The 27,204-nt window shown below is 41.4% G+C and overlaps 1 pseudogene; it reads right to left on the bottom strand.

Annotated features, from left to right (window-relative positions):
• Nucleotides 1–5,065: 5,065 nt before the first annotated feature.
• On the bottom strand, nucleotides 5,066–26,854 carry LOC115892032 (annotated as a pseudogene).
• Nucleotides 26,855–27,204: the final 350 nt, after the last annotated feature.

Here is a 27,204-nt window from a genome sequence, read left to right on the forward strand (position 1 = left end):
TGTTGAATATTGGCTCCCACTCTCTTCTGGCTTGGAGAGTTTCTGCCGAGAGATCTGCTGTTAGTCTGATGGGCTTCCCTTTGTGGGTAACCCGACCTTTCTCTCTGACTGCTCTTAACATTTTTTTCTTCATTTCAACTTTGGTGAATCTGACAATTATGTGTCTTGGAGTTGCTCTTCTCCAGAAGTATCTTTGTGGCATTCTTTGTATTTCCTGAATTTGAATGTTGGCCTGCCTTTCTAGGTTGGGGAAGTTCTCCTGGATGATATCCTGAAGAGTGTTTTCCAACTTGGTTCCATTTTTCCCCTCACTTTCAGGCACTCCAATCAGACGTAGATTTGGTCTTTTCACATAATCCCGTATTTCTTGGAGGCTTTGTTCATTTCTTTTTCCTTTTTTTCTCTAGATTTCTCTTCCTGCTTCATTTCATTCATCTAATCTTCAATCATTGATACTCTTCCTTCCAGTTGATCGAGTTGGTTACTGAAGCTTGTGCATTTGTCACATATTTCTCCTGTCATGGTTTTAATCTCTGTCAATTCATTTATGGCCTTCTCTGCATTGATTATTCTAGTTATCCATTCTGCCATTCTTTTTTCAAGATTTTTAGTTTCTTTGCATTGGCTACGTAGTTCCTCCTTTAGCTCTGAGAAGTTTGATCAACTGAAGCCTTCTCCTCTCAACTCATCAAAGTCATTCTCCATCCAGCTTTGATCTGTTGCTGGCGATGAGCTTCATTCCTTTGGAGGGGGAGTTGCGCTGTGATTTTTTGAATTTCCAGCTCTTCTGCCCTGCTTTTTCCCCATCTTTGTGGTTGTAATCTGCCTTTGGTCTTTGATGCTGGTGATGTACTGATGAAGTTTTGGGGTGGGTGTCCTTCCTGTTTTTTAGTTTTCCTTCTAACAGTCAGGACCCTCAGCTGTAGGTCTGTTGGAGATTGCTTGAGGTCCACTCCAGACCCTGTTTGCCTTAGTATCAGCAGCAGAGCCTGCAGAAGATAGAGTACTGCTGAACAGCCAGTGTACCTGTCTAATTCTTGCTTTGGAGTTTCCTCTCAGGGGTGTACTCCACCGTGTGTGGTGTGGGGTGTCAGTCTGCCCCTAGTGGGGGATGTCTCCCAGTGAGGCTACTCGGGTCAGTGACCCACTTGAGCAGGCAGTCTGTCCGTTCTCAGATCTCAACCTCCATGTTGGGAGATCCACTGCTCTCTTCAAAGCTGTCAGACAGAGTTGCTTGCATCTGCAAAGGTTTCTGCTGCTTTTTGTTGTTGTTGTTGTTGTTGTTGTTTAGCTGTGCCCTGTCCCCAGAGGTGGAGTCTACAGAGACAAGCAGGCCTCCTTGAGCTGCTGTGGGCTCCACGCAGTTGGAACTTCCCAACCGCTTTGTTTACCTACTTAAGCCTCAGCAATGGCGGGCGCCTCTACCCCAGTCTCGCTGCTGCCTTGCCGTTAGATCGCAGACTGCTGTGCTAGCAATGAGGGAGGCTCCATGGGCGTGGGACCCTCCCGGCCAGGTGTGAGATATAATCTCCTGGTGTGCCCGTTTGCTAAGACCCTTGGTGAAGCGCAATATTGGAGTGGGAGTTACCTGATTTTCCTGGTGTTGTGTGTCTCAGTTCCCCTGGCTAGGCAAAGGGATCCCCTTCCCCCTTGCGCTTCCCAGGTGAGGCAATGTCTCACCCTGCTTTAGCTCTCACTGGTCGGGCTGCAACAGCTGACCAGTACTGATTGTCCAGCACTCCCTAGTGAGATGAACCAAGTACCTCAGTTGAAAATGCAGAAATCACCTGTCTTCTGTGCCATTCATGCTGGGAGCTGGAGACTGGAGCTATTCCTATTCCGCCATCTTGCTCCACCCCTCGCAAGTGTTCTTTCTAATAGACTTGTGAGAGTAAGGCATGGCCCTTCTATTTGCATCTGCAAAGATGCCTTCTTTTCTGACATTGCTATTGAAAGCTTTGTCTAGTTTGGTTTAGTTTTCCTTAAACAGACTATTTGTCTCTCCATTGTAAAACACGTCCTGTCACCAGGGCTCTCCAGCCACGTGGGCAATTCAGGGCACAACTCCAGGGGGTGCCGTTTACATAGACTCCAATTAATTTATCAAGATAATGAGCAGCCTCTCTCTTCTTTAAAACTTAGAGATATAATTTTTATTTTTATTAATTTATTATTTTAGAGACAGGCTGTCACTATGTCACCCTGGCTGGAGTACAGTGGTGAGATCATAGCTCATTGTAGCCTTGACCTCCTGGGCTGAAGAGATCCTCCCAGCTCATTCTCCCAAGTAACTGGGACTACAGGCATGTGCCACCACACCCAGTTAATTTTTGTATTTTTTGTAGAGAAGGGGTCTCCCTATGTTGCCCAGGCAGGCCTTGAACTACTTGACCCAAGTAATCCTCCCACTTCAGCCTTCTTTATTTTTCTTACAGGCATCAAGAAAGGTAAAGTGGCTGGGTGGAAAGAACCCCTAAGTACCAGCTGGGTGCGGTGGCTCATGCCTGTAATTTCAGCACTTTGGGAGTCCAAGGCAGGCGGATCACTTGAGGTCAGGAGTTTGAGACCAGCCTAACCAACACGGTGAAACCTCATCTCTACTAAAATTTAGAAATTATCCAGCAGTGGTGGTACACATCTGTAGTTCCAGTTACTTGGGAAGTTGAGACACCAGAATTCCACGAATCTGAGAGGTGGTGGTTTACAGTGAGCTGAGATTGCACCACTACACTCCAGCCTGGGTGACAGAGCAAGACTCCTCTCAGAAAAAAAAAAAAAAAAAAAGAGAATCCCTAAGTAACAATTCTACCACTTCACTGCCACCAAGTTACTTGAGCCTTGGATGGTCACTTTGCTATTCATGTCTTTCATCCATAAAATCACAGAGAAGAACTAGATAATCTCTAAGGTTCTTGCCCTTTGGAAATAATATATTCTGGTCAGCAGAAAGTGGCATTCCTTTGACCCATAAGTATCATGATGGGGGCTTCAGGTAGTCATTATCTTCCATCAATAATGTAGGGAAGGTTGGTTTTTCCTCCCCGCTTCTGACATCTCCAGCTGGGACTGACATCACACAGAGTGATGGAATGAAAAGAACGCAGATTGACAGGTGCATGGGAGCCCTCACAAGAAAAATGAAGGCATAGAGAAGCAGCTTACACAGAGGGCTGAAGGCTTCTATACTAACTTGAACAAAGAGTAGTAAATTGCGGAAAAGTAAACAGAAAGATAAGGGTTACTCTCACCAAGTTTGTTTATATTAGGAATATAAACTTCAACATTTAATGTTTGTACACATTTGGAAAAGTGTACTCTCAGCCACACAGGATGCTGCGGTGTACACACCAAGATAAAGGTGAGTAGAACATCTCCCAGAAATTCCAAGTGGTATTTCCAGCCTCCATGAACTTTACCTTGGTCCAGGGTCTAGCTCTCAGCTCTGCAGGCCAAGACCCTGACTATGACAGAGCCATCTGACTGGCAGGTATTCACCCTAACCAAGGCCCTGTAATCACAGCTGATGCCAGGCCACCAGTTTTATTTAGGATGATAATGAAACTGCCACAAGTCAGAGCATTGGAAGTTGGCGTGAGCAGCATATTCTCTTTCTATAGAGATTTTTGACAGCTTCATAAAAATGGAGTCAGAAGGAGGGAGCTCACATAATGCCCTGAGCTGGCTACATCTAGCTACAGCATTCATCATCACAGGTAGAGTCTTGTTTGTCAGCCCAGAATCCGGACCCATATTTGGGATACTCTGCTAACTGGAAGGAAATACTCTAAATTCATTTCCTCAAACTCCATTTGCCCTGGGCAGGGGTTTGGATGGGCAACTGGGGTTTGGATGGGCAGCTACGGCTCTCAGCTTACTGTACTTCCCTAGCTGAGACTCTCTCTTCTAGAAGATTTGTTATATTTATTGGGATCTCAAGAACCTAGAAGGTACTCTGTCTGCTTCAGGTAACCTGGCATCTCTTTACTTTGATCCATTAGGTGGTCATCCCACAGTTTTACTCCCAGGAAAAAGATAAAGTCATTTTCCTCATTTACAAAATTTTGGCCAGTCATAGTGGTACATGTCTGTTGTCCCAGCTACTCAGGTGGCTGAGGCAGGAGGATCTCTTGAGCCTAGGAGTGCAAGGCTGCAATGAGCTATAATTGTGCCACTGTACTCCAGCCTTGGTGACAGAGTGAGATCTTGTCTCTTAAAAAAAAAAAAAAAAAAAGGCCGGGCGCGGTGGCTCAAGCCTGTAATCCCAGCACTTTGGGAGGCCGAGACGGGCGGATCACGAGGTCAGGAGATCGAGACCATCCTGGTTAACACGGTGAAACCCCGTCTCTACTAAAAAATACAAAAAACTAGCTGGGCGAGGTGGCGGGCGCCTGTAGTCCCAGCTACTCGGGAGGCTGAGGCAGGAGAATGGCGTAAACCCAGGAGGCGGAGCTTGCAATGAGCTGAGATCCGGCCACTGCACTCCAGCCCGAGAGACAGAGCGAGACTCCGTCTCAAAAAAAAAAAAAAAAAAAAAAAAAGATTTTGGTGTGCCTCCTTACCACTACTCCCAGGTTTTGAAAATAAGACTAACTGACATCTCTCATTAACAACTTGATGCTATTTTATAAAGCTTTAAAAGACCTATAGCTGAGGTGTTTAACCACTTTCAGCATACTGTAAAAATAAAATTGCCACACCTTCCTTTAATAACAGGTGTAATTGTAAAGAAACACACAAACGAAACATACAAAATACAACACAGAAATATACACAGGAGAGGGTGGTAACTGATCAATGATACACAGCAGGGTCTTTCATATTTCTTCAGATAACCAGGCAAGGCCTAGCAGTGACCTATTTTGAATGAAGGCTATTCAAGAAACTCAATACAGGAATCGGAGAGTTGAACTGTTTAGTCAAAGAATAGATGAAAGTAGGACACAACTGTGTATGACTACAAAAACATTTAAAAATGTTTAGGCATGAGCATATATCCTCTGTAAAATAAAAGCACTGATTTAGTTACATATGTGAACAAAGCTGGCAAATTTAGACATTTAAAATATCAGGGCTGAAACATAAAGAAAGGTACAAAATTCTTAAGAATATTTCAGATTGTCAACATTTTTCCCTGGAGACCAGAATGTCAGGACTCTAGCACCAATGCCACAGGGAGCCCTTTTTACAACCTAAACAAGCTGCAGGAAATAAGAACTTCCAGCCTGGGATAACTTGAGCCAGAAGAGATGCAATCTACCTGCTGGTACATGGGCCTTACAAAGAAATGGAATGATAAGTAGACTAAATAGGAGAGATTTTACCTCTTCTCTTATTAAGGGGAGCTTGGCTGTCTTATCTGATTTGCTGAGGCAGATCCCACTGGGGGGCTCTCACCTCCACAGGACACCGACACAGGGGCCTTCTCTGCAGAAGACTCCAGCAGCCCCTGTGGGGAAAAGGATTACATTGAATACACCAGTCTTCAGCTTCTTAACCCCAAATATCCTTCAACAACTTCCTCATTACTAAATTGACCACACCCTTTAAAACCATGTTTAAAGAAAAATCAGCAGGGGGGAAGCTTTTAAAAAACAAATCTAATTACAGAACTATTTAAAGAAAAACTGTTATATGAATATATTGTGGTCTTAGCTTCTGTTGAACAGACAACCTGGAGAAGTTTTCTTCTGATCGAAAAGGGGGAAAGTGTACTTAGAATAGTGGTCACTCACCAAAGAACCACATGGATAAAAGAGAAACACACCCATGACTAAGTTTCTCATGATGATAAGCTCCATGTAAATGGAACTTTCTTTTCTTAAAAAGCAAAAACAAAAACAAGTGACAGCTGCTCCTGTTACATGTCAATCCTTTGTATGTATCTTTATTTAGCCACTGCAGGTGGCTAATAAAGTTAGTATTTCTAAAATACTAACTTTCAGGCCTAAGGAGGCAGAAATAGCAAATGTATTTGAACTCCGAACCACTCTCCCCCCCAGATGATTCAGGATCATAATGAACTTCCCCTGCTCCGTGGCGACCTCCCACCATAACTCAGCCTGCTGGGTGTCTGCCATTGTTGGTTATATGCAAAATGGCCATATATCAGTCAAGGTCCATGCCTGCGTGTTGGTTCTTCCTTGCTACTAAGTTTTTCACTCCCTTCTGGGCAGCACTTCGCCTTCTGAGGTGGTGGCTCCCTTTATCATAAACCCAGGTTCCAGAAGATTCCAGAGCCAAACACTGGCAAGCGTTGTTTTTTGTTTGTTTGTTTGTTTGTTTTACACAAGAACATGGACTTAATAGTATTTTCCTTCCCAAAAGGATTTTTTGCTGGCTATTCCTCCCACCTATGGAAGTAAACTTTTTATATAAGTCAGTCATTTAATACTTTGGGAACATCCAAAATGCCAAAGTGACCTGGGATAATCTTAATCTTAAATGTGGGCATAATTGATCAATTAGTTATTGATTATAATCAACCAGTTATATCTTGTGTGAGCAAATACTAAACAGAAAGTCTAAGGTGAACTTAGACCAGTGACTTTTAAATTTGTCAGTCATTATAGTTTTACCCTTTCTCTAGGAAATGCTCAGAAACAGAATTTTAGCATGCAACTTCACAGACCTCAGCCATGGGCCCAAAACAGAAACCTGTCTCAGGCCACAGAAAATCAAAATACAAAAGTCCCAAGCTGGCAGTACCCATGTTCCAGCAGCATTTGGGGAAGCACAGCCCACCATCCCAAAGTAAGTCTAAGGTCCCCACAAAACCTCTCTTTTCTATATTGGGATAGATCTACCACTAGAACCAGAAGGCACGTGTAGTGGGCAGCCTCTAAAATGCCCTCCACTAACCCTTACCTCCCAGTTCTAATCCTCTCCCTCTGTAATCTCTTTGAGTGTAGGCTGGACCTAGTGACTCATTAGAATATGGCAAATGTCATGGATGTCACTTCTGAAGTTAGGTTCTGAACAAACTCTGACTTCTATGTTTGGAGAAGCTACATGGAAAGGCCCATATGGCAAGGAGTTGATGTCTCTGCCAACAGACAGTGGGGACCTGAGACTTGCCAACAACCACGTGAGTGAGCTTGGAAGCAGATCTTTCCCAGGATTCTCCCTAAGTCAAGCCTGGAGATGATTGCAGCCCTGATCAATACCTTGATTGCAGCCTGCAAAAGACCCATAGTCAGAGGCACCCAGCCCAAGATTCCTGACCCACAGAAAAAGTGAGATATAAACACTTGTTTTAAGTGTTGGAGTAATGTGTTACATAGCAGTAGAAAGCTGATACACCCCTAGACATTTGAATCATCTCATTAACCTCCTGTGCCTTATTTCTTATCAAGAAATTGTAATTTGCCTAAATGGAGGTTTTACAGGAGGTCAAATTGACACTTGATTCACCTCTCTGTTACACTTCCACTTCTAAATTAATAGCATTTCATGGGTCAGTCTCTTGTGAGTTCTTAGTTTAAGCCAGACTTCCCAGGTTGAGTCACTTTTAGGAAACAGACTCTCAGGGCTTCGCATGGCTACAAGGTTCATGAGAATTTGGGAAATAAGGCCCCCAAAAATCTTCTTAGCCAGGAAAACATCAATGTCCATTACAGAGTTTGGCATCTCATTCATTTGTTGAAGGGGCAAATGAATTCAGTCTATCTGCTTAACAACTTAATGCTAACACATATGGAGTCCAGAAGAGGCGATATCCTAAGCTGGAGGTGGGAGATCAGACCTTCGATGGTTTTTGATATCTCCAGGCAAGTGGACTCTTCAGCCTGGCAGATCTCCCTGGCAACTCTTCTCTTGGCCTGGTCACATCTACAAGCCTCACTACTTGAAACGCAACAGCTCTCACAGGTGTAAGGGCAGGAATGTATGACATGGCCTACTTTAGTCATCTTTTCCAGTCTCCTAGGATATAACTTTTTATATTTCTTAATCCTTGAAGTTGCTTACCAAAAAGTTCAGAACAGTTCACAGGAGTGTCCAAGGGATAGAACACAGTCATGGGTTCTTAGTTGCTATTACTGGTTGGGACAGTAAAGCTCCTTCCTCATCCCTCTTTTCTGCTTATCACTGGAGATAAAAACTAAAAACCATGGCTTCAGGCTGATAAAAGCCTGAAACAAAACAAAACAGAACAACAACAACAAAATTAAGCAAACTGGACAACCTCGTCATAGAAGCTACCATCACAGAGAATTGACCAGAAGATCTCTTTCAGGCCTGGGCCATCCCGTGTGTCTTTAATTAATATGCTAAATCAATCAATCATGTCCTTCCAAAAGGGTCTCATTTCATGTTTGCCAAATGCTTCTCCCAGTCCCTCAAAACGTTCACAATTGAGGACCTACAAAGACCAGTATATAGACAATAGAACTCAATGGACCCCCGGTTGCAAATCTATAGTGAGCACAGATGCCACAGATTCCCGTGGCTGTGTCCTCATGGCAGGAGAATTTGCATCACTAATCTGTGGTAGTATGCTGACTGTACTCATCCTGTCATTTGTCCTCAATCACGATGGAGCAGTACCAGCCACTGCCATACTCTAACAGAGACACGCCTGGAAAAGCCAAATGAACTCAGCTCTTAAGAAATTTAAAACTTGGAAAGAAAAGTTAACTTCCTACATGAAAAGTGCTACAGAACAACAGCTGAAAAGTAAAGTGAGACTGACTCCCCACCACTGACTGTACTCTGGCCTTAGTCCCAGCCACCACCTACTGCTGGGGACAAGACTGCATAGGAACGGACTTCAGAGCGACAGAGAGAAACTTCAAAAGTAAATGCTGGATTAAACAGATTTCTTCATTCCATATTTTGCATGCTGAAATTTATTTATACAATGTTTATTCAGTGCTCTAAGGATGTAGAAATTAATTTATGTTGGGAAGTTCAAATGGAGTTGCTTTTAAAAGGTCACAGCATATGTTCCTCACCAGCTGACTCCAGAGACAGTGTTTGCCATTCTTCCTTTTCACTCTCTTCTTTCTCACTGTCTTTTTCAAACTCTTTCCCATGTATATCCTATCAACACCACACCAGTATATTCTAGCACAACAATGTATTCTAGCACAACAGTGTATTTTAGCACAACACCACTAATGTATTCTAGTACTTTACAGATTAAATCTTTCACACTGTCATTTCATGTTATCCTCACAACCACTTTGATGAGGCAGATGGGTGCTGCTCATTTTATGGATGAATAAGTTGGGAATCAGGAACTTTGAAGTTTGTTTTAAGAGCTGAGTAAACCAGCCAGGTGTGGTGGCTCATGCCTGTGATCCCAGCACTTTGGGAGGCCAAGGTGGGCAGATCACTTGAGCTCAGGAGTTTGACACCAGCCTAGGCAACATGGCAAGACTCCATCTCTAAAAAAAACACAAAAATTAGCTGGGTGTGGTGCCATGCTCATGTTGTCCCAGCTGGTTGGGATGATGCAGTGGGAGGATCACTTGAGTCCAGGAGTTGGAGGTTGCAGTTGGCTGAGATTGAACCACTGCACTCCAGCCTGAGTGACAGAGTGAGACTGTCTCTAATAATAATACTAATAATATACCTTAGTTAACACAATACATCCAAAATATTATCTCAACATGTACTTAATATAAACATTTGAGACATTTTATGCTTCTTTTTGTACTGAGTCTTCAAAAAATGGTTGCACATTACACATACTGGATATCTCAATTCTGACTAGCTATGGTTCAAGTGCTCAACAGCTACCTGCGGCTAGGGCTACTGTATAGAACACTGCAGAGACTACATGTTCCTCAAGTGGAGAAACTGTGTCTTATTTATATTTTATCCTCATCACCTAACACTGACCAGAGTTTAACAAATTCACATGGGCTTCAAAACAAATACTGAAAGAAACTCGAGCCCCACCTGGCCCTCCATGTTCAGGAACTTACAAGTATGGTGGACACATCTTCTTCCATGTTTTGGCATGTCTCCTTCTCTATGCCTAAGACAGAAAGTCATTTTTATAGTTATCCCAGTAAGTTGATTCCTTTCCTCCCTAGTGAAAGGCTCTTGGAAACCCCAGCGCAGGCCAAGAATGACTGTGAACACATAAAAAGCATTCCAAAATTTTATTTAAAAGGAGCACTGGCATTCTGCTGAGTGCTGTGCAGTTCAGCATTACAAGTCCATGACATTCAGAAGAGGAGCACAGGTTAGTCAGCCAGCAACAGGTTGTCAACCTTCACGCAGAAAGAACAGCAAGCCTGCCCCCTTGTGTCCATTAAAATTTTGGCTAATGCACCGGACTAGCCATGGCATTGTGTCAGAAAGCGAACACAGCATAACACTGATTTTTTTTTTTATCAAGTCTGAGTGAATTTAAATTCCAGCCCAGAAGGGTGGCCTTGGTCTAATTAATGCAGCAGATAAGATAATAAGCTTTAAAATTTAAGTCAGCAAATCTTAACTCATTCTCCCTCCACACCCTTCAAATGGGCTTCCTTGTCTCAGGTCTATCCTCTACTAGGGTGGAGGGTGACATTTAAAATAACCAGAAGATGTACTCATTGAAGTAAACATAAAAATACAGAAAAGCATACAAAACTTTAAAGCTACAATCCTCCACATGGCAATCACCAACTACTGTTGTTGTCAGTTACTTATTTAAAACACAAATGTGACCATCACTCCCTTGTTCAAAAACCTTCAGCCTCCCCACTCTCTACGTATAGGATCAAGCCCAGATTCCACGGTATGACCTTGTTTCTCACTTGCCATGTACTCACAGAAAGCAACCCGGCATTTTACCAACATGGCGGCTTCCTTCCCATGGCTGTGTGAGGGTCTCATTTCCTGGAGAACATCTAGGCAAGTAGCCATCAGGACCCAACTCCAGGGGGACACTCCCCAGGACACTGTCCGGATACACCTAACAGGGCTTGTAGCCACCCCGACACCCAGGACAGCAGCCTCCACTTGCCTGTGATGCAGCTGATCAGTTACAGTGTAGCCAGTTCTTTAAATCTTTCCCCCCTTTTAAATCTGGTTCCCAATAATGAACCAACTTATTGGGATAACTATAAAAATGACTTTGTGTCTTAGGCATAGAGAAGAGAACGTGCCAAAAGATGGAAGAAGATGTGTCCGCCTTGCTTGTAAGTTCCTGAACATTGAGGGCCAGCTGGGGCTCAGGTGTCTTTCAGTATGAAGATAGCATACAGCGCTATCTTCAAATTTAGCAAACAGTAGGGGGAAGAGATTTAAAGAAGGGTCCCAGCTGTCTACATAAATTTTTGTTGAAGGAATTTCCTCCAGTGAGGAAGAATATAATTCCACAAATGTTTACCATATACTGTGCCAAAGGTGACTCGAAGATGACTGTCTCCTAGTCTCTAACTTCAGTAAGTTTGTAATATTACTTTCCTGTAATTAACACACCGCACTAGGTGCACTGGAACAGGAAGGGGAAAAGGAAATGTCGTGGGAGCATAAAGCATGAGGGAGAGACCTGAAGGGATGTGCAGATCTGTGTAGGAAGCAGCAAAGGAAGACACTTCAGATGGATGTAACGAAGGCAGGTGCAAGAATACTCAGGATTAACTCTGAGAAACCGGAGGAATGGTGAACACAGTCTTTGGGAAAGATGTCAGGGCAGAAAGCCGTGTTGGACAAAATCAGAAACAACGCTTGGCCCATTATTTTATAGATGAGAGACTGGGACCTGGGATGGGAAGGAGACCAGGGGGAATAAATTGCTCCAAGTCCTGACTTTCCGTCTGCTTCCCTGGTTTAATGGCAGATCATGACTTTTAAAATTCTGTGCATAAAAGGCCACAAATAAAATTATGTTGTTTAAGAAGATCTAAGGTTTTAATAATGTTTAATGTAGTCAGGAACATGTTTCTAAACTTTTCATAAGTAAAGTTTAAGGTCATGCGTGTAACTTGGTGCCCAGGAGAGGGGCTTAGCTCTAGAATGATCTGAAGAGTCTATCAGTAAGAGGCTTCAGCCCTGCTTAGTCCAAGTTCTTCATTACCATTTTAAGAAAGATTTTTACAGTGCACTGGTCAATTTCAACCTACCACACTTGCACCAGGAAAAGTTACAGTAACCTAGTGTCATGAAGATAATCTCTTCACACTTTGACATTGTGGCTAAATGACCATGGAACCAGACTGCTTAAAGTTAAATGTAGTTCTACCATTTACTAATGATAAGGTTCAGAACATGCTGCACCAAAATATGGTGCCTTTGCATTTGAGGACACAGCAGAAGCAGGAAGGTCTCTCGGCACCTCTCCTGCCCTCTTCCCTTGAAGAGGCCATAAAGGAATCCCTTAGACCTTCCCTTGAAAATAGGTCATAAGACCTCATAACAGAGGGGTCCTCCCTATACCCAGAGAAAAACAAAGTCGTTATCCCAAAAGACACAGACACTAAGAGGAATAGAAACAAACAGGATTTGCTAAGTTCCCCTAGTCTATTACCATGAGATCACACCCTTCTGTCCTCCAGTTGTACTTCTGCACAACTATCCTTAAAAGTACAGTTTTCCCTGTTTCCTTGGGTCTTCATTTCTGGAAGCTCTAATATCATGTAAAACTTACATTAAATATATTTGTATGCTTTTGTCTTGTTGATCTGTCTTTTGTTAGAGATATATCAGCCATGAACCTTGTGGTGGGTGAGGAAAAAGATACCACTTTTCTGTCCTACACTTGCCAAGCGACTTTAGTCAAGTTATTTAACTTTTTGCCTTCCTTTGTTTCTCTGAAAAAACGAGAAAAGAGTAACACCTTGCTATGAATGAGTACATACAAGGCACTTAGAACAATGCCTGCACATGGTAAGTCACCATATTTATTAGTTATTATTTCTGTAAGTTAAACAATGAACATAAAAATCATAAAAAGTCAAACATATGACCTATTTATTTTATTTATTTTTTGTTTCACTTTAAGTTCTGGGATACTTGTGCAGAATGTGCAGGTTTGTTACATAGGTATACATCTGCCATGGTGATTTACTGCATCTATCAGCGCATCACCTAGGTTTTAAGCCCTGCATGCATTAGGCATTTGTCTTAATGCTCCCCCTCCCATTTTCCCCCACCTCGCTGACAGACCTTGGTGTGTGATTCTGCCCTCCCTGTATATATGTGTCCTCATTGTTCAACTCCAAGTTAAGAGTAAGAACATGCGGTGTTTGGTTCTCTGTCCCTGTGTTACTTTGCTGAGAATGATTGCTTCCAGCTTCATCCATATCCCTGCAAAGGACATGAACTCATTATTTTTTAATGGCTGCATAATGTATGACATATTTATAGGCCATCTGATATAGTTTGAATATTTGTCCCCTCTAAATCTCATGTTGACACTTAATCCCAGTGGTGGAGGTGAATGAGGCCTAATGGGAGGTGTTTGGGTCATAGAGGCGTATACCGCATGAATAGCTTGGTGCCCTCGTTGTGGTAATGAGTGACTTCTTGCTCTCTTAGTTTCTGTGAGATATGTTTCTTAAAAACAGCTTGGCATCTTCCTACCCCTCTCTCTTCCTCCCTCCCTCTCGCCATGTGACACACTTGCTCCCTTTCGCCTTCTGCCATGATTGGAAGCTTCCTGAGTCCCTCACCAGAAGGAGACACTGGTGACATGCTTCTTCTACAGCCTGCAGAAAAAAGAACCAAATAAACCTCTTTTTCTTATAAATTAGCTAGTCTCAGGTATTCCTTTACAGCAACACAAATGAACTAACACACCACTACAAGATATGGCCATATTCACAGAAAATTATAAAGAAATTCAAGCAGTCTCATACACATCAGCATCTCATATACAACTTGCTACAAGTATCCCTACATTCCCAGTAATTCAATTACCACTTTTGTTAGTGCCCACTTTCTCAATAAAGAAGCAAAAGCGTAGGTCAGTGATTCTAAATCTATCCTTCCAGTGACCCAATTCTTTAAGTTCTGTAAGGTGCTTCCTGCTTCATTAGGCTTTCAGGCATTTCTATGCTTATATACATTAGAAAGATGAAGATATGCTTCCATACCTGCTTCTGAGGCTGAAAACGCATGATTTATGGTAGACATGGGAACACTAGAACATTCAAAGTACTCCAGGTCTTCCTCTGGTCACCTTTCACCTCGACCCCAGCTGATTTCTGACCACATGACATGGATGCCAGTTTCTCCTCATTGGTAGCCTGGACATCCCTATTATAAATGTCTGAAATCTGGTAGATCACTGTCCCTTCATCCTGAGAAACACAACAGAGAAGATGTTACCCTTTAAGAGGACAAGCAGTGGGAAAAAGTGACATCTTGTGAATGGAACCAAGTGGACACAACTCTATACAGATATGTGAGGGGGCCACAGATCTGCATACAAAACAAGGAGGAAGCTGGAATCTTTCAATTGTGACATGCTGTTTTATAGAACCTAGGTTCTGTAATTTGAGTCTGAGGTTTTAAAAAATGAGCTTCTCTAGGTTAAGTTTATAAGCAAGCAGTTTAAGTGGTCTAAGACAGTGGTTTTCAATTTTTTTGCTCAGATACCTCCTAATTTTTTAAAAAATCTATCGACCCCATTGCATTTTCAAATGACATCTAAAAACTTTTCAGCATAAGTTTAAATAACAGCAAAGAATATAATATCTGCCTTATTCCAAATACTGAATTTGCTTAATGCTGTCTAGTTACCTTTGTGATTTGATACCATATGATCCATTTTAAATTTACCTGAACAAGTTCCTGAATAAGTAAGAAATTTATGTTATTCCCTTTCCTCTGTATTTCCATTCCACTTCCATCAAGAAATTATGCCAACGAAAAACATCTGCATGACTGAAAGTCTTTTTTTTAAATATTATTATACTTTAAGTTCTAGGGTACATGTGCATAATGTGCAGGTTTGTTGCATATGTATACTTGTGCCATGTTGGTGTGCTACACGCATCAACTCGTCAGCACCCATCAACTCGTCATTTACGTCAGGTATAACTCCCAAAGCCATCCCTCCCCAATCCTCCCTCCCCATAAAGGCCTTGGTGTGTGATGTTCCCCTTCCAGAGTCCAAGTGATCTCATTGATTAATTCCCACCTATGAGTGAGAACATGCAGTGTTTGGTTTTCTGTTCTTGCGATAGTTTGCTGAGAATGATGGTTTCCAGCTCCATGTCCCTACAAAGGACACGAACTCATCCTTTTTTATGGCTGCATAGTATTCCATGGTGTATATGTGCCACGTTTTCTTAATCCAGTCTGTCACTGATGGACATTTGGGTTGATTCCAAGTCTTTGCTATTATGAATAGTGCCACAATAAACATACGTGTGCATGTGTCTTTATAGCATCATGATTTATAATCCTTTGGGTATATACCCAGTAATGGGATGACTGGGTCATATGGTATTTCTAGTTCTAGATCCTTGAGGAATCGCCATACTCTTTTCCATAATGGTTGAACTAGTTTACAATCCCACCAACAGTGTAAAAGTGTTCCTATTTCTCCACATCCTCTCCAGCACCTGTTGTTTCCTGACTTTTTAATGATTGTCATTCTAACTGGTGTGATATGGTATCTCATTGTGGTTTTGATTTGCATTTCTCTGATGGCCACTGACGACAAGCATTTTTTCATGTATCTGTTGGCTGTATGCATGTCTTCTTTTGAGAAATGTCTGTTCATATCCTTTGCCCACTTTTTGATGGGGTTGTTTGTTTTCTTCTTGTAAATTTGTTTGAGTTCTTTGTAGGTTCTGGATATTAGCCCTTTGTCAGATGAGTAGATTGCAAAAGTTTTCTCCCATTCTGTGGGTTGCCTGTTCACTCTGATGGTAGTTTCTTTTGCTGTGCAGAAGCTCTTTGGTTTAATTAGATCCCATTTGTCAATTTTGGCTTTTGTTGCAATTGCTTCTGGTGTTTTAGACATGAAGTCCTTGCCCATGCCTATGTCCTGAATGGTATTACCTAGGTTTTTCTTTTAGGGTTTTTATCGTTTTAGGTCTAACATTTAATTCTCTAATCCATCTTGAATTAATTTTTGTATAAGGAGTAAGGAAAGGATCCAGTTTCAGCTTTCTACTTATGGCTAGCCGATTTTCCCAGCACCATTTATTAAATAGGGTATCCTTTCCCCATTTCTTGTTTTTCTCAGGTTTGTCAAAGATCAGATGGCTGTAGATGTGTGGTATTATTTCTGAGGGCTCTATTCTGTTCCATTGGTCTATATCTCTGTCTTGGTACCAGTACCATGCTGTTTTGGTTACTGTACCCTTGTAGTATAGTTAAAATCAGGTAGCGTGATGCCTCCAGCCTTTGTTCTTTTGACTTACGATTGTCTTGGCAATGTGGGCTCTTTTTTGGTTCCATATGGACTTTAAAGCAGTTTTTTTCCAATTCTGTGAAGAAAACCATTGGTAATTTGATGGGAATGGCATTGAATCGGTAAATTACCTTGGGCAGTGTGGCCATTTTCACGATATTGATTCTTCCTCTCCATGATCATGGAATGTTCTTCCATTTGTTTGTGTCCTCTTTTATTTCACTGAGCAGTACTTTGTAGTTCTCCTTGAAGAGATCCTTTACATCCCTTGTAAGTTGGATTCCGAGGTATTTTATTCTCTTTGAAGCAATTGTGAATGGAAGTTCATTCATGATTTGGCTCTCTGTTTGTCTGTTACTGGTGTATAAGAATGCTTGTGATTGCCCTAGCCAGAACTTTCAACACTATGTTGAATAGGAGTGGTGAAAGAGAGCATCCCTGTCTTGTGCCAGTTTTCAAAGGGAATGCTTCCAGTTTTTGCCCATTCAGTATGATATTAGCTATGGGTTTGTCATAAATAGCTCTTATTATTTTGAGATATGTCCCATCAATACCGAATTTATTGAGCGTTTTTATCATGAAGGGCTGTTGAATTTTGTCAAAGGCCTTTTCTGCATCTATTGAGATAATCATGTGGTTTTTGTCTTTGGTTCTGTTTATATGTTGGATTACGTTTATTGATTTGCGTATGTTGAACCAGCCTTGCATCCCAGGGATGAAGCCGATTTGATCATGGTGGATAAGCTTTTTGATGTGCTGCTGGATTCAGTTTGCCAGTATTTTATTGAGGATTTTTGCATCAATGTTCATCAGGGATATTGGTCTAAAATTCTCTTTTTTTGTTGTGTCTCTGCCAGGCTTTGGTATCAGGATGATGTTGGCCTCATAAAATGAGTTAGGGAGGATTCCCTCTTTTTCTATTGATTGGAATAGTTTCAGAAGGAGTGGTGCCAGCTCCTCCTTGTACCTATGGTAGAATTCGGCTGTGAATCCTTCTGGTCCTGGACTGCTTTTTGTTGGTAGGCTATTAATTATTGCCTAAATTTCAAGCCTGCTATTGGTCTATTCAGGGATTCAACTTCTTCCTGTTTTATTCTTGGGAGAGTGTAAGTGTCCAGGAAATTATCCATTTCTTCTAGGTTTTCTAGTTTATTTGCATAGAGGTGTTTATAGTATTCTCTGATGGTAGTTTGTATTCCTCGGGGGGGTTGGTGGTGATATCCTCTTGATCATATTTTATTACATCTATTTGATTCTTCTCTCTTTTCTTCTTTATTAGTCTTGCTAGTGGTCTATCAATTCTGTTGATCTTTTCAAAAAACCAGCTCCTAGATTCATTGATTTTTTTGAAGGGATTTTTGTGTCTCTATCTCCTTCAGTTCTGCTCTGTCTTAGTTATTTCTTGCCTTCTGCTAGCTTTTGAATGAGTTTGCTCTTGCTTCTGTAGTTCTTTTAATTGTGATGTTAGGGCGTCAATTTTAGATCTTTCCTGCTTTCTCTTGTGGGCATTTAGTGCTATAAATTTCCCTCTACACCCTGCTTTAAATGTGTCCCAGAGATTCTAGTATGTTGTATCTTTGTTCTCATTGGTTTCAAGGAACATCTTTATTTCTGTCTTCATTTCATTATGTACCCAGTAGTCATTCCAGAGCAGGTTGTTCATTTTCCATGTAGTTGAGCGGTTTTGATTGATTTTCTTAGTCCTGAGTTCTAGTTTGATTGCACTGTGGTCTGAGAGATGGTTTGTTATAATTTCTGTTCTTGTACATTTGCTGAGGAGTGCTTTACTTCCAATTACGTGGTCAATTTTGGAATAAGTGTGATGTGGTGCTGAGAAGAATGTATAGTCTGTTGATTTGCAGTGGAGAGTTCTGTAGATGTCTATTAGGTCCACTTGGTTCAGAGTTGAGTTCAATTTCTGGATATCCTTGTTAACTTTGTGTCTCATTGCTCTGTCTAATGTTGACAGCGGGGTGTTGAAGTCTCCCATTATTATTGTATGGGAGTCTATGTCTCTGACTTGCTTTATGAATCTGGGTGCTCCTGTATTGGGTGCATATATATTTGGGATAGTTAGCTCTTCCTGTTGAATTGATCCCTTTACCATTATGTTATGACTTTCTTTGTCTCTTTTGATCTTTGATGGTTTAAAGTCTGTTTTATCAGAGACTAGGTTTGCAACCCCCCTTTTTTTTTTGTTCTCCATTTGCTTGGTAGATCTTCCTCCATCCCTTTATGTTGAGCCTATGTGTGTCTCTGCATGTGAGATGGGTCTCCTGAATACAGCAAACTGATGGATCTTGACTCTTTATCCAATTTGCCAGTCTGTGTCTTTTATTTAGACCATTTAGTCCATTTGCATTTAAGGTTAATACTGTTTTGTGTGAACTTGATCCTGTCATTGTGATATTAGCTACTTATTTTGCTTGTTAGTTGAGGCAGTTTCTTCCTAGCATCGATGGTCTTTACATTTTGACATATTTTTGCAATGGCTGGTACTGGTTGTTCCTTTCCATGTTTAGTTCTTCCTTCAGGATCTCTTGTAGGGCAGGCCTGGTGGTGACAAAAATCTCTAAGCATTTGCTTGTCTGTGAAGGATGTTATTTCTCCTTCACTGATGAAACTTAGTTTGGCTGGATATGAAATTCTGAGTTGAAAATTCTTTTAAGGATGTTGAATATTGGTCCCCACTCTTTTCTGGCTTGGAGAGTTTCTGCTGAGAGATCTGCTGTTAGTCTGATGGGCTTCCCTTTGTGGGTGACCCGACCTTTTTCTCTGACTGCCCTTAACATTTTTTTCTTCATTTCAACTTTGGTGAATCTGACAATTATGTGTCTTGGAGTTGCTCTTCTCCAGAAGTATCTTTGTGGCATTCTTTGTATTTCCTGAATTTGAATGTTGGCCTGCCTTTCTAGGTTGGGGAAGTTCTCCTGGATGATATCCTGAAGAGTGTTTTCCAACTTGGTTCCATTTTTCCCCTCACTTTCAGGCACCCCAATCAGACGTAGATTTGGTCTTTTCACATAATCCCATATTTCTTGGAGGCTTTGTTCATTTATTTTTCCTTTTTTTTCTCTAGACTTCTCTTCCCGCTTCATTTCATTCATCTAATCTTCAATCATTGATACTCTTTCTTCCAGTTGATCGAGTCGGTTACTGAAGCTTGTGCATTTGTCACATATTTCTCCTGTCATGGTTTTAATCTCTGTCAATTCATTTATGGCCTTCTCTGCATTGATTATTCTAGTTATCCATTTTTCCATTCTTTTTTCAAGATTTTTAGTTTCTTTGCACTGGGTACGTAGTTCTTCCTTTAGCTCTGAGAAGTTTGATCGACTGAAGCCTTCTCCTCTCAACTCGTCAAAGTCATTCTCCGTCCAGCTTTGATCTGTTGCTGGTGATGAGCTTCATTCGTTTGGAGGGGATTTTTTTAATGTTCAGTTCTTCTGCCCTGCTTTTTCCCCATCTTTGTGGTTGTAATCTGCCTTTGGTCTTTGATGCTGGTGATGTACTGAAGGAGTTTTGGGGTGGGTGTCCTTTCTGTTTGTTAGTTTTTCATCTAACAGTCAGGACCTTCAACTGTAGATCTGTTGGAGATAGCTTGAGGTCCACTCCAGACGCTGTTTGCCTTGGTATCAGCAGCAGAGGCTGCAGAAGATAGAGTATTGCTGAACAGCGAGTGCTGCTGTCTGATTCTTGCTCTGGAAGCTTCGTCTCAGGGGTGTACCCCACCGTGTGAGGTGTGAGGTGTCAGTCTGCACCTAGTGGGGGATGTCTCCCAGTTAGGCTACTCAGGGGTCAGGGACCCACTTGAGCAGGCAGTCTGTCCATTCTCAGATCTCAACCGCAGCGCTTGGAGATCCACTGCTCTCTTCAAAGCTGTGAGACAGCTGTCAGACTCCACCCAGAGGTGGAGTCTACAGAGACAGGCAGGCCTCCTTGACCTGCAGTGGGCTCCAACCAGTTGGAGCTTCCTGGAGGCTTTGTTTACCTACTTAAGCCTCAGCAATGGCGAGTGCCCCTCCCCAGCCTCACTTAGCCTTGCAGTTAGATCTCATACTGCTGTGTTAGCTATGAGGGAGGCTCTGTGGGCGTGGGACCCTCCGGGCCAGGTGTGGGATATAATCTCCTGGTGTGCTATTTGCTAAGATCCTTGGTAAAGCGTATTATTAGGGTGGGAGTTACCTGATTTTCCAGGTGTTCTGTGTCTCAGTTTCCCTTGGCTAGGAAAAGGGATTCCCGTTCCCCTTGCTTCTCAGGTGAGGCGATGCCTCGCCCAGATGAGATGAACCCGGTACCTCAGTTGAAAATGCAGAAATCACCTGTCTTCTCTGTCTCTCACGCTGGGATCTGGAGGCTGGGACTGTTCCTATTCAGCCATCTTGCTCCCGACTCCGACTGAAAGTCTTTTAAAGGTTTCTATCCAATGTCTCTGTTACGTTTTTTCTTTGACTATAAGTCTTGAGGTGTTAAATATTTTTTTCTGCTGGAGAGTTATTGTTACATTTACTAATACATAATTTATTTTCAAAATATTGAAAGTTTTGATAAGTATTATCAGACACAAAAGTAAATTTTTATATCATTTACAAAATGTTCTATTGCACTAAATCTTAAAAACGTCTGCAGTGCAATAAATATGTGGGTTTGGGTTTTTCTTTAAAGAAAACAAAAGATAAATTTCTCATAGTTCTTGCTGCCTACTTTAGCAAAATCTGAGGGAGAATCTTTTACACATTGGTAACAGATGAAAAATAACTCAGATTGCAAATTTCTCCCCACCACACCCCTTTTTTTACACCTTACACCATATACCAAATTGTATAGAATAAGTTATGTTAAAATTGAATTCTATTAGCCAATATGAATGTATTTCTACAATCATAAGCATATTGACATAAAGTTTTAAAAAGAACAGAAGGATCTCATTGCAATCAGATGGGCCTGGGTTTTGGTTTATGTGTGTTTTGCAATTAGTTCATATGGTCGTGGATGCATATTGTTTATTGCTAGAATGTAACAAAGGTCAACATCAATTTTATTCCTGGTTTCTAAGTATAAACAATAGATGAAACAGAAGGTAGTTTTGTAACAGAAGTGCCTTTCAGTTATTTGAACCTCTTTCCAAGTTATGTGCCAAAAAAATCTATCATCAAGCATTATTTTTAGATCTATCAGCCAACAACTCGGGTCTTCTTATTTTGTTGAAACCAATGAATTGGGAAACCATCTGACTTAAGAAAAATATCATTCAGTTATTAGAGTCAATTATCTTCTTAGAACCTATACCAATATTTCAGATCTTCCCTTTGGTGCCCTGGAGACTTTTACACCCTGTGGTGATGCATCTTTGTAGCTTTTAGTGAGAATTTTACCCCCCCCCCCCAAAAAAAAAAAGACAAGAGAGAGAGAGTCGTTGTGAAAGGGTTCCCGTGTCTTCAGGCACCTTCTGTTCAGGGACAGTGAGGACCTGGAAATTGGTTTCTCAGGCACTCATTGGAAAGTCCTTATGATCCAGTCTCACTGGGAGACCCCTGGTCTAAGAGACGTTCTGGGGATGAGCACAGACTCACCTAAGAACATGCATCCAGAATGAGAGACTGAGTTTCATGCTTCTTCACCTTACAGCCACTCTTGGCAAGAGAATAAACATAAAAAAGCTAGTCTGGAACCACACTGACAACTGTCAAGGTATGAAATGGGACAGAGAGCAGTGTGTGCAGATAGAAGCCAAAGCGTACAGCACCACACACAACATACATCTACCCGTGAGAGAGGCAGGGACACCTTTTATGCCCTGAGTTTTCTCCGGAGAGAAGGGGTAAACAAAGATCTACACCGGGGCTCATTCTCTGAAAAGACCCCCTTGCTTGCTTCTGTGAGTTTTCAAACACTACCACGCTGATGTCTATGGTTTTTAATTACATACCACCAAAAGCTTTTCAGACAGTAGAGCCTTAGCAGCTGGAGACATTCAGCTTCTCTGAGCCTCCCTTGCTTGGCTTTGACGTTCATTAGAAAAATCATCATGCTGGACCAGATTCTTTAAAAATTCTTTTTTTTGCAACAAAAGCCACAGAAGTCTCATAAAAGAGTTCCAGTTAGACTTGTGTGCTCACAGACAGGAACTGTGGTTGATAAAAGTGTAAAAATAAAAATATGTGAGTAAACAGTTACCATTCCTATTAAGTAGTAAGATGGAAGATTAATGCCACCTACTGCACAAAGCCTGAAGCTGGGGAAAGCTTGAACCACCTGTTATTTGTAGACTAGCACACAATTTATGATCAAAAGACTAATTTGGATTCTGTTCTGTTTTAATAAACTTAGAATTTTCAGTAAAAACACCACTGTGACCAAAAAAGAAAAAAAAAAGCAATTTCTTTCCTTTGTGAGAAAAAATAGAAAGACAAACACATAAGTTGCCAGAATGTGCATAATCACTACTTCATGATCTTCTTTCCCTAGTCTTCTTACTGAGTGCCACCCTCTGCCACCAAACTCAAGTTGAGCTGACTCAGTAAAATTAACTGTTCCAAGCCAGTAGCTTTATCCTACCAAAAAAGCCAATGATTTCCAATGTTAAATAGCAGAACAGTCCCTCAAACTGCTGTGATGATCTTGGGGCCAAGCCAGCTCTTGGTATTGTCAAAGCACCACATGACACTTGCCAAGCTAGGGAGTGCAAGTTCTCACACCTAAGATGTAAAGACTGAGACCCACTCCCTTAGATGCGGGCACCTGCAAAGCTTAGTTGACTCATGAAGTAGTCAATGAAATACAAAAAATCATCAAAAGATCAAACTCAGAATTAGAAGCAAACATGTTATGGAGAGATGGCTCAGGGAGTATGGGAGAGAAAACTGCCAACGGTCCCAGGGACAAACAGAAACAGCAGGAGTACTTACAATAGAAAACAGAGAAATTTCACTTGTTCAGTAGTCCTGATGCACCAACAAAACTAAGAGACAGGAAAGACAGACAGATGGAGAAAAAAATTATATAAAGACTGGAATATTCAACTCTAGTCTGGCAGATGTAAAAACTGCACAATTCTTTCTATGAGGTGAGACACTCATTAAAAATGTCATATTCATGAATGTTATCACTAGCGAGTGAATGATTAACAGACTTCAACTATAAGAGAGACTGGTAGAAACACTCAGAAATGCCACAAATTCAAATTTATAGATGAAAAGTAAACTTCCAAGAGGTCTAGCACTGCTTTCTTGTATAAAGAACAAGAAAACAAGGTTTTTGGTTGCATAAGGACCTTTAAAAAACCTATTAAGTGTAATAGATTGAAAAGTTCATTTGACAAAAACAGAATAGGGGAAAAAGATTACCTACCGGGTGAGGGTGGTAGGACTTGAAAGATGGTGCTTCTTGCGCTGATTATAAAGTGTTGAATGAATTACCCTCTCTTTGGCCCAGGTTTCATCTTATTTGACATGAATGCACTGCTTGCGTGCAACTGAAAGGCTCACAAATGACTCCTTATCAACTTCCTGAAGCATTTCACATTTAGAAGAGGAAGTAACAAGGCAGTGATGTGCCAAGTACATACTCCAAGTGCTGTCTAGAGAGAACTAAATAGCCTTAAAAGCCACAAAAGAGGGCACCCGGTCAACAACCATTTAACTGCTGATATACAATCAAAGAACAGATCCAGAGTTACTAATGACATTTCACTCCCCTTAGACATTCTGGGGCTGCTAAAGAACTGACTCCTACATCGCTCTATTTTCTTGGTACTTTAGTCCATCCTTCTGCTCTTTAAACCTCTGGGTGTCTTCCTTTCTGCTGGAAGTCACCATGCCATCTGGAGTTTTTCTTTAAGTCATAGCAACACTGAGAAGCATTTCCCCAACTGATCTACAGTGACAATTACAAACATAGTGTTTCTTGTACTCCTTTTCCATATTTCATCCTGCAACTCATTGGTCCTTCTTTACATCTACATTTTACTGAAACTTTTTAGTAAAATGTCACAGGGCCACAAAAGGATATACAGTCGACTATGTGCCACGTAATGAACTCTCGGTCATGTGGTGGTCCCGTAGGGTTATAATGGAGATGAAAAACTATTGCCTAGTGATGTCCTGATGATCCTGACCCTGTGTAAGCCTAGGCAACTTGTGTGTCTGTGCCTTAGTTTTTAACAAAACAGTTTAAAAAGTAAATAAGTAATTTTAAACAAAGAAAACTTATGAACTAGGGATATAAAGAAAGAAAATATTTTTGTATAGCTGTTCCATATGTTTGTTTTTTAAGCTAATTACTATTACAAAAGAGTCAAAGCTTCTTTAAAAGTTCAAAAGGTGATAAAGTATACAGTAAATTAAATTAAATTTACTATAGAAGGAAAAGTTTTTAAAAATAAATTTAGTGTACCTGAAGGGCACAGTGTTTATACAAGCTACAGTAGTGTACTGTAATGTCCTAGGCCTTCACATTCACTCACCACTCACTCATTGACACACTCAGAGCAACTTCCTGTCCTGCAAGTTCCATTCATGGTAAGCGCCCTCTACAGGTGTATTATTTTTTATCTTTTATACCACATTTTTACTGTAACTTTTCTATGCTTAGATATGTTTAGATACACAAATACTTACCATTGTGTTACAATTGCCCACAGTAGTTTGTTTTCTTGTTTGTTTTGTTTTGTTTTATTTGTTTTTAGACAGGATTTTGTTCTGCCAACCAGGCTGGAGTACAATGGCAAAATCATGGGTCACTGCAGACTCAGCCTCCTAGGCTCAAGCAATCCTCCTGCTTCAACCTCTTGAGTAGTTGGGACTACAGGCATGCACCACCACTCTCAGCTAATTTTTTTAAAAAACTTAAGAGATGGGAGGTGTGTTTTGGTGGGGGTGGGGGGTCTCACTATGTTGACCAGGCTGGTCTTGAACTCCTGGCCTCAAGGGATCTTCCTACCTTAGCCTCCAAAAATGTTGGGATTACAAGCATGAGACATCACACCTAACACCTATAGTATTTGGTAGAATAATGTGATGTACAGGCTTGTAGCCTAGGAGCAATAGGTTGTGCCATTTAGCCCAGGTGTGTAATAGTCTACACCACCTAAGTTTGTGTAAGTGGACTTTATGATGTTCACACAAAAAAATCACCAAAAGATGCATTTCTCAGAACTACCCTCTGACTAAGTGATGTATGACTGTATTATACTGTACTTAACTAAAGTTTTGTGATAAAGTAATCCTGCAGCAAATTTAAAATGAAACTTGATATAGAATGTGACCTTAAGTGATTACGCTGAAAACTCCAAGGACCTTGCAAAAGTCAGATGATTTCCCAGGAGAGATGGGGGGACTGATTAAACCAAATAATTTACTCAGTTTTAACTGATCATTTAAAATATTCTTGATTCTAATTGGAAATTTACCTCCTTGCTGATGAGCCAGAAACTACACATGTTTTAAGCTTTGTATCAACCTCGGTGGACCTCAAAGGTAAATTCAGTTCACCAAAGCCAAAAGTAGCCATCTGACAAACTCACAGAGAAGACACAGAGCATGACCCCCACCACCCACTGTCACTCATTATCCAATGTGACTTTGCCTTCTTGGGTGATTCTAATATTTCTTTAACATGATTTCCAGTGGGAGAACAAAAGTCACTGCTTGTTAAGGTCACAGTTGGTTTAAGGGGATCCCTGGATTCATCAAAGTTATTTGGGTCAAAGTGGTAGAAGCCCTCAGAAGAGAGGGTTGGGGAGTTCTGCAGAATGGAGTGGCTCCCAAAGGAGCTGAAGCTGGGGTTATCCCACTGACTAGGATCTAGCTTGGAAGACACTTGGGAGAGAGGCCCATCTTGTGCCACTGGGTCTGTAGGCTGTTCTACACCTGCTTACTTACTGCCATCTTTTGGTATCTTGTGAGTCAGTTTGCTACTTGGTTTCCTGCCAAGTTTCCTTGGAAGGGCTTACAGAGTACCGGGAGTTTCTTTAAGGTCAGGAGGAGACTTCTGGAACCTGGCACCTCCTAGCAAAGAAGAACTTGTATTCTCATCCAGTTCTTTGGGACTCAAGTGGTAGGATGCCTTAGGGAGAAGTGTGCTTTCCACAGAAGCGCCGGCATCTGAGAATTCTCCTTCAATTGCTTTCTTCCTCAGAGGGACAGGCTTGGACTTTCTCAGCTTGCTTCTTCTGCTGGGCACAGGCTCTAGACAGGAGTTTCCAACTTTTAGATCAGCTTCTGTGGAAGCCTCTAGGGTGAATCCCATGCCACCTTCTGTCATTGCCTTGTCCTGGAGGGCATCTGGTGGGCTAGATGGCAGGCCTAGCCTGAGACTGCAGTTACACAGCCATGAGCTGGTTTTGTTCTGATGGCTGCCAGCATACCTGTGGAATCCTTTGTTTCTATTGAAAATGACCTCACAATGGAAATTTTGCTAAAATCATGTTCACGTTCTTCTTTGAAATCCTTGACTGAGAGAGAGAGAGTCAATGGCCTGCTGTGACACCTCATTTTCTGACAGTTTAGACCAAGTCTCAGATGAACATTTTTCAACCACTTCTGCTACCAGCTTTCCTCCTCAGCTTCCTGTGATTCTAAAATGAAACACAAAACCATCTATTAAAGAATTGTCTTTCTGACATTGGTAAATGTTCTCTTCTACCTAAATTCACAAAAGCAAACTGCAAGTTCTTCCCTCTTTGCTTTTATTAAGCATCTCTAAAATTCAGCAAGGATGGCAGCACAGCCTAAAAGAGAACAGCTGACACAACACCCTAAAATGAATTCTCGATCCCAAATTGTGTATGCGCATTATCCAAGTGATGTGAATAACAAGTACACCAAAAGAGCCATTTAGAAAAAGGATAGAGCAAGAGTCTACATGCTGCAATGCATATTATGTGATGTTAACATTCT

Source organism: Rhinopithecus roxellana, chromosome 11 (assembly GCF_007565055.1).
Source record: "Rhinopithecus roxellana isolate Shanxi Qingling chromosome 11, ASM756505v1, whole genome shotgun sequence".
Classification (NCBI taxonomy): Eukaryota; Metazoa; Chordata; class Mammalia; order Primates; family Cercopithecidae; genus Rhinopithecus; species Rhinopithecus roxellana.